The sequence below is a fragment of the Scyliorhinus canicula genome, chromosome 13 (assembly GCF_902713615.1).
Source record: "Scyliorhinus canicula chromosome 13, sScyCan1.1, whole genome shotgun sequence".
Taxonomy (NCBI): domain Eukaryota; kingdom Metazoa; phylum Chordata; class Chondrichthyes; order Carcharhiniformes; family Scyliorhinidae; genus Scyliorhinus; species Scyliorhinus canicula.
Genome location: NC_052158.1, coordinates 53,382,491 through 53,389,127, shown reverse-complemented (window position 1 = coordinate 53,389,127; position 6,637 = coordinate 53,382,491). Strand labels below are relative to the sequence as shown.

The 6,637-nt window shown below is 47.8% G+C and overlaps 1 pseudogene; it reads left to right on the top strand.

Moving 5' to 3' along the window:
• Positions 1-1,330: 1,330 nt before the first annotated feature.
• Positions 1,331-3,104, top strand: LOC119976145 (annotated as a pseudogene).
• The last annotated feature ends 3,533 nt before the right edge of the window (positions 3,105-6,637 follow it).

Below are 6,637 nucleotides of genomic sequence, written 5' to 3'. Positions count from 1 at the left end.
ATTACGCCCCGGGGGGGGGGGGGGGGGGGGGGGGGGGGGTGCTCCAATGGGGTCTGGCCGGTGATCGGGGTAGGCTCTCCCGCCACAGGCCTATTTTGTTGCTCATCTGGCCCCAGAACCCCCTTCCCATGTTGCGTCGGGGCCGGCGCATTCCGTAAAGCCACCGCGCATGCGCGGGTTGGCACGTCGTCACTGCACATGCGTGGGTTGGAGCCGCCCCCAGTGCGCGCCAGGAAGTGAGGCTGGAGCGGCGTAGACACTCTGTCCCGCGATCGGAGAATCGCGCCCATGGCTCCATAGTTAGCAATAATGGGAATCCACCATTGAGGGCTATTCAGTGTTCAGGAAGGGACAACAGAAAGGAACAGGTGGGCGGCACGGTGGCACAGTGGTTAGCATTGCTGCCTACGGCGCTGAGGACCCGGGTTCGAATCCCGGCCCTGGGTCACTGTCTGTGAGGAGTTTGCACATTCTCCCCGTGTCTGCGTGGGTTTCACCCCCACAACCCAAAGATGTGCAGGTTAGGTGGATTGGCCACGTTAAATTGCCCCTTAATTGGAAAAAATAAATTGGATATTCTAAATTTATAAAAACAAAAAAAAAAAAAAAAAAGAAAGGAACAGGTGGTGGAGTTGCACTGTCATTTAAAGAAGCCATTGATAAAATATTGCGGAAAAATATTAGCGCAAATAATGTGGAATTTGTATGCGTCGAGTTAAGATACACGAAGCGGCAAAAAACATTTGTGGGGTGTTATACAAACCACCAAACTGTGCCGCTAATGTTGGGAATAGCACTAAACAGGAAATCAGAGATGCATGAACATCTGCGATTATTGGGTGACTTTAATCTGCATCTAGATTAGATGAGTCGAAAGTGAGAGCTGCGCGGCGGCACCTCCTCCGGTGGATCAGCTGCGGACGTGCCACCCGGAACCACCATCTTGATCCAGGGGAGGCGGCGGAGAGCTGGAGAACGGCAGCAGCTGGACTGTCAACACCCTTCCCGTTCCCCCAATCCAGAGGAGCCCAAACCCCTAAGAGGAGATTCATCACCACTTCTCCATCCATCCAGTGGAGCTTCATATTCCCTATCCCCCAATCCAGAGGAGCCCGGACCCCCCAGAAGAGATTCATCACCCCCCCTCTCCTTCCAGCCGGAGGAGTCTCAGCTCCCCTCCCCTTACACAATCCAGAGGAACCCGGACCCTCCAGAGGAGATTCATCACCCCCCACCTCCTTCCATCCAGTGGAGCCTCATCCCTCCACCATCCCAATCCAGAGGAGCCCGAACTCTCTTTCTCCTCCCTCCCTCCCTCTCTCTCTCTGACATGTCAGCCATGAAGCCTAAATATGACTACTTGTTCAAACTGCTCCTCATTGGTGACTTGGGTGTTAAGACCATAAGACATAGGAGCAGAATTAGGCTACTCAACCCATCGAGTCTGCTCCCCCATTCAATCATAGCTGATATTTTCTCATCCCCATTCTCATGCCTTCTTCCCATAACCCCTGATCCCCTTATTAATCAAGAACCTATTGATCTCTGTCTTAAAAACACTCAGTGATTTGGCCTCCACAGCATTCTGCGGGAAAGAGTGCCACAGATTCACCACCCTCTGGCTGAAGAAATTCCTCCTCATCTCTGTTTTAAAAGATAGATTTATAGAACAGTACAGCACAGAACAGGCCCTTCGGCCCTCGATGTTGTGCCGAGCAATGATCACCCTACTTAAACCCACATAACCTGAATACCCGTAACCCAACAATCCCCCCATTACCTTACACTACGGGCAATTTAGCATGGCCAATTCACCTATCCCGCACATCTTTGGACTGTGGGAGGAAACCGGAGCACCCGGAGGAAACCCACGCACACACGGGGAGGACGGGCAGACTCCACACAGCCAGTGACCCAGCCGGGAATCGAACCTGGGACCCTGGAGCTGTGAAGCATTTATGCTAACCACCATGCTACCGTGAGGCCCGTGAGGTACCATGCTACCGTGAGGAGATCGTCCCATTCGTCTGAGATGGTGTCCTCTGGTTCGAATTTTTCCTACAAGTGAAAACGTCCACTCTATCCAGGCCTCGCAGTATCCTGTAAGTTTCAATAAGATCCCCCCTCATCCTTCTAAACCACAATGAGTACAGACCGAGAGTTCTCAACCGTTCCTCATGCAACCATGTTGGGAAGTCTAGTCTGCTGCTCCGGTTTGCTGATGATACACACACAGAAAGCTACATCAATACCATTGGTGCCAACTTCAAAATTTGAACCATTGAACTAGAGGGTAAAACAATTAAGCTACAAATTTGGGATACAGCAGGACAGGAGTGATTCCGGACCACCACTTCCAGTTGCTACAGAGGAGCGCACGGGATTATTATTGTGTATGATGTTACAGATCAGGATTCATAGAACATAGAACATAGAACAGTACAGCACAGAACAGGCCCTTCGGCCCTCAATGTTGTGCCGAGCCATGATCACCCCACTCAAACCCACGTATCCACACTATACCCGTAACCCAACAACCCCCCCTTAACCTTACTTTTATTAGGACACTACGGGCAATTTAGCATGGCCAATCCACCTAACCCGCACATCTTTGGACTGGGAGGAAACCGGAGCACCCGGAGGAAACCCACGCACACAGGGGGAGGACGTGCAGACTCCACACAGACAGTGACCCAGCCGGGAATCGAACCTGGGACCCTGGAGCTGTGAAGCATTTATGCTAACCACCATGCTACCCTGCTGCCCCTACATTCCTTCACTAATGTTAAGCAGTGGCTGGAGGAAGTAGCTCGCTATGCCAGTGACAATGTGAACAAATTACTAGTAGGAAAAAAATATGTGACTTGACTACTAAGAAGGTAGTGGATTATACTACACCTAAGGAGTCTGCCGACTCTCTCCAAATTACATTCTTGGAAACCAGTGTAAAGAATGCCACTCACATTGAACAGACATTTGTAACAATGGCTGCTGAGATCAAGAACTGCATGGGCATGGGCCCGACACACAATGATGAAAAATCCAATGTCATAATCCAGAGCACTCCACTGAAGCAAGGCAGTGGTGCAGGTAGCTGCTGCTAAGGGCATCAGTCTAGCAGAGACAGATCTGTTTCTGTTACATTTAAACATTGTTAGTTGTTCTAAGTTAGTGTGTTTAACACTCCTCCAATAGAGGCAGTGTGCTTAACACTCGTTTGGCTCTGTTTCTTATTTCTATGCTCTGGAGTCGCCAGGTGCCAGAAGAGACACCGTCACAAGTACCAAGGTCAAGTTCAAAGCAATAAAGTTATACACCGATTAGTAAGTCCAAAACAATTAGAGTTTATTATAACAATTATAATAAATACTCATGCACACGCTAAAAGACTAACTTACTTCTACCATTAAACGACTAATACTTATCTAAGAAGGAACAGGCAAGGTCAGGGAACAAGGCCTTTGTTCCGTTCTGGTCTGCAACTTCTATTCGCTAATAGTCGGCAAGAGTATAAGCAATGCCTGGGTCACGTAGCGATCGTCGTTGGCACTTACTGATCGATGGCTGCTGCTCGACGGCTGGTGTAAAAGACAGGGGGCTGGAGTCGGAGGCCGGAGACATGAGGCAACAGCAGACTGAACCATGTACGAGACCTTCTTTTATAGGTCCCAGGAGGTCCGTGCCCCTTGGGGCGGGCTCCCTCACTTGCTGGGGATCGATTGGTTCTTTCCCAATCGATATGATTTGAACCCCCCTATCCTAGGGTCGTTCCTTGATGGCTGGGGCGGTTCTTAGGACTCATTGTCCTGGTTTCGCTGGCTCCATCATGTCTGCTTCGCTATTGAAAAGTATCAATTGATACTTAAGTGTATCTATTGTGTCCGGGACAGTCCCGGTATCACCTCATTGGTATGCAGATTGTTTTCCCATTTGCAGCGCTGCCTGGACTCTGCAGCTGTGGCGAAACCGGTTTTTGCAAGTGTCTGAATGCTGAAAGCTTCTGCAAGCTGTTTGCTCTTTACTATGTCCGTTTTTCCCTGCACTCTTTGCAGTTCTCCATTTTGTGTTACTGGTGTCCATCTTAGATGGCTACAACGTCTACAGCATTCGCCTCCTGACCAGTAATGTAACATAATGGCCTGTTTTGATTTTTGTGACAGTTTTATGGCAGACCCTCCTTCTGCCAAATAGACTTGAGACCAATTGGAAAATTTATCTTTATGCGGTTAACTTTTTGTCTTGAGAAAGATCCTGTGTACTGTTGTTTGAAACACGTGGATTGTAAGATATTTTCGAATGGTCAATTTCTTATCATTTGCCCTCCACCCCCCAGCCTCTCGAACCATTTCCACAAAGATATTTTGCATCGCATCTTTTATCGGGGCCAAAACTAACTAGAGCATCTGACAGCCGGGTTTAAGTTTCAAATACACTAGCAACGCAATAATTCAGCACGTCAAAACTTACAAAATCCCTCTGGAAGTTCCAGTATAGAACATAGAACGATACAGCGCAGTACAGGCCCTTCGGCCCTCGATGTTGCACCGACATGGAAAAAAAACTAAAGGCCATCTAACCTACACTATGCCCTTATCATCCATATGCTTATCCAATAAATTTTTAAATGCCCTCAATGTTGGCGAGTTCACTACTGTTGCAGGTAGGGCATTCCACGGCCTCACCACTCTTTGCGTAAAAAACCCACCTCTGACCTCTGTCCTATATCTATTACCCCTCAATTTAAGGCTATGTCCCCTCGTGCTAGCCACCTCCATCCGCGGGAGAAGGCTCTCGCTGTCCACCCTATCTAACCCTCTGATCATTTTGTATGCCTCTATTAAGTCACCTCTTAACCTTCTTCTCTTTTCTATCTTATGGAAACTGATTTTTTTCCCGTTTGCTCTATTTGTTGAACCTCCCAACACTGTTTCCCCCCCCCCCCCCCCCCGCATCAAATGTTGAAACCCTACAATGTAACAGTCTGACTCTCATTCCCATTGGCCTGAAAGTGCATACTGTACCAAACGGACGAGTGGGTGGCAGAGTTGATTGCAATGTTTCGTCTCTAGCTCCCATATACTCCAATTTGGATGTCCAGTGCATGTATTCTTCACAATATTCCCTTGATGTCAAATCAACAGGATCAGTGCCCACTTTGCAGGGTTTTGAAGTGAGATGTTAAACCTAAAAATTATTTCACCATTCATTGGTTGTCCAAGATCCATTCTTTTGATTTGATTTGATTTATTATTGTCACATGTATTAGTATACAGTGAAAAGTATTGTTTCTTGCATGCTGTACAAACAATGCATACCATGCATAAGGAAGGAAGGAGAGACTGCAAAATATGTCACAGTTATAGCAAGATGTAGAGAAAAGATCAACTTAATGCAACTTAGGTCCATTCAAAAATCTGATGGCAGTAGGGAAGAAGCTGTTCTTGAGTTGGTTGGTACGTGACCTCAAACTTTGGTATCTTTTTCCTGACGGATGAAGGTGGAAGAGAGTATGTCCGGGGTGCGTGCGGTCCTTAATTATGCTGGCTGCCTTTCTAAGGCAGCGGGAATTATAGATAAAGTCAATGGATGGGAGGCTGGTTTGCGTGATGGATTCAGCTACATTCACGACCTTTGTTGTTTCCTGCGGTCTTGGGCTGAGCAGGCTCCACACCAAGCTGTGATAAAACGAGAAAGAATGCTTTCTATGGTGCATCTGTAGAAGTTGGTGAGAGACGTAGCTGACATGCCAAATTTCCTTAGTCTTCTGAGAAAGTAGAGTCATTTGTGGGTTTAGTGTCAGCATAGGGGGACCAGGACAGGTTGTTCGTGATCTGCACACCTGAAAACTTGAAGCTTCGACCCTTTCTACTTCGTTCCCATTGGTGTAGACAGGGGCATGTTACCCACTACACTTCCTGAAGTCAATGACAATCTCCTTTGTTTTGTTGACATTGAGGGAGAGATTATTGTCGTTGCACCAGTTCACCAGATTCTCCATATAATTCCTGTACTCTGTCTCGTCATTGTTTGATATCCGACCCACTACGGGGATGTCATGAGCAAATTTGAAAATCGAGTTGATGGGGAATTTGCCCACACAGTCATAGGTGTACAGGGAGTATAGTAGGGGCTGAGGACACCGCCTTGTGGGGCACCGGTGTTGAGGATGATCGTGGAGGAGGTGTCGTTACCTATCCTTACTGATTGTGGCCTGTGGGGTAGAAAGTTCAGGATCCAGTCACAGAGGGAGGAGCCGAGGCCATGGAGTTTGGAGATGGGTTTCATAGGAATGATGGTGTTGAAGGCTGAGCTGTAGTCGATAAATAGGAGTCTGATATAGGTGTCTTTGGTTTTTAGATGTTTCAAGGTAGAGTGCAGGGCCATGGAGATGGTGTCTGCTATGGGCCTGTTGCAGTGGCAGGCGAACTGTAGTGGATCAACGCAATCCGGGAGGCTGGAGTTGATTCGTGCCATGACTAATCTTTCGAAGTACTTTATGATGATGGATGTCGGAGCCACTGGGCGATAGTCATTAAGGCACACTGCTTGGCTTTTGTTTGGTACAGGGATGATGGTCGTCATCTTGAAGCAAATAGGGACCTCAGATTGTTGTAAAGAGAGGATGAAGATGTTTACG